The sequence below is a fragment of the Octodon degus genome, unplaced genomic scaffold (genome assembly GCF_000260255.1).
Source record: "Octodon degus isolate 3935 unplaced genomic scaffold, OctDeg1.0 scaffold00007, whole genome shotgun sequence".
NCBI classification, from domain to species: Eukaryota; Metazoa; Chordata; class Mammalia; order Rodentia; family Octodontidae; genus Octodon; species Octodon degus.
In genome coordinates this window covers 18,270,845-18,272,971 of record NW_004524583.1, presented here as the reverse complement: position 1 = coordinate 18,272,971, position 2,127 = coordinate 18,270,845, and positions in this window count along the sequence as shown.

The following is a 2,127-nucleotide window of genomic DNA, read 5'->3' as shown; positions in this document are numbered from 1 at the left end:
AGGCCAATTGAAAGGATAAAGAGAAGTCCTAGCCAGCTCTGTCCACATCAATACAAGGAAATAGGGTCAGGCTCAGTCAAAATGGAGACAATTGCTCTTCTTTCAAGGAGAGCTGCTCAGGCAGTCCTCCACAGAAGTCAGTGAGAAAGACATAAAAACCTCTTCACATAGATAATGGCAACATGGATAAAAAATTTGACACACAAATAAATGAAGTATGCAGAACTCCAAATAGCCATGATCAAAATAAATCTAAACTAAGGCACATAATAAGCAAGATTGCAGAAATTCAGTATAAGAACAAAATATTTTCAAAATGGCTAAAGAAATAAACTACCTATAAAGGAAAATCCAACAAAATCACAGCAAATGTCTCCACACCTATTCATGATAAAAACAGTAAGAAAATTGGAATATATTGTCTTTATCTCAACCTGATAACAGCCATGTATGACAAACCTGTAATTATTATCATACTAAATGGTCAAAAAGATTTCATTTAAAAATCAGGAATAATACGAGCATGTCCACTATCACCACTCCTATTTAGATCTGGAAACATTAGCTAGAGCAATTAGATAAGAGAAACAGAAGATCAAGGATAGGAAAGGAAAGGAATTACTCACAGATGACATGATAAAACAGACCTGAGGATCAGTGGAACGGATTAGAAGATGCAGACACAGTTGAAAACACCCTCAGCCACCTTATCATTGACAAAGAGGTCAAACATCTTCAGTAGAAGATAGCCTATTTAATAAATTGTGGTAGGTAAATTGACTTTCCACATGCTGAAGACTAAAACTAGACCCATGTCTATCACCATGCACTGAACTAAAGTAAAAATGGATCAAAGACTTAAATGTTGAAACATGAATGCTAAATGTACTAAAAGAAAAATACATAGAAATCTTTAAGACATAGGTATAAGCAGAGAGTTCATGAACAAAACCCATACCACATGGGAAACACTTCAAAAAAATCAACAACTGTGATCTCATCTTATTAAAAATCTTTTGGACATCAAAAGAAATCACCAACAGAGTGAAAAGATAATCCACAGAATGGAAAAAAAAATTTAACCAGTTGTCACTTAGATAAAGGACTTATATCTAAAATATATAAATAATTGAAAAAATCAGGACCCTGAAATTCAAAGAGCCCATTCAAAAGTGGGCATCTGAGATGAATAAGCACTTCTCAGATGAAGAAATACAAATGGAAAATGAATATATGAAAAGATGTTCAATACCATTTGTAACTTGAGAGATGCAAATTAAAACAACACAGATTCCACCTCACTCCAGAAAGAATGGCTATCATCAAGAAATCAGCCAATAACAAATGCAGGTGGGGCTGAGGGGAAAAGGAAACCCTTCTCCACTGTTGGTGGGAGTAAACAGACTAGTACAGCCACTGTGGAAAACAGTATGGGATTCCTCAAAACAGTAGGCTTTGAGGTTCCATTCAACCCAGCTGGTTCCCTTCTGGGTATCTTCTTGGAAGAATTAAAAATATCATCCCACAGCAATATACGTGCACCCATTTTTACATCAACACAATGTGTAATAGCTAAATCTTGGAAAACAAGCCACAAGCCCATCAACCAAAGAATGGATTTTAAAAATGTGGCCTTTTTATGCAATGGAGTATTCATCAGCTATAAAGAAGGATAAGGGGCTGGTGAGATAGCTCAGTGGTCTAAAGCACCTACTTGGAACAAGCTTGGCAAAGCAGAGGGACCATGGTTCGATCCCCCAGCACCACATGCCAGCCCACCCTGCCCCATGCGGGCTGAGCTGGCCACACACACACACACACAAATAAATAAATGTTTAAAAAAAAAAAAAGCAAGATATATCATGCATACAAATGCCCCATGATGAATGTGATCATTATGTATATCTAAAATGTATCAATAAACTTAACTAATTTAAAAAAAAAGAAAGATAAACTTTAGACTTTTATAAGTAAATCAATACAACTAACGACCATACTCATGTGAAATAATCAGAATCACATGTGTAAATATTGTATTGTCTGCATGGTGTGAGAAACTGAAAGAATGTCAAAATGTACAACAAATATTGTGAAATGGGAAGAAATTGCTCAAAAGAAAAAAGGAAC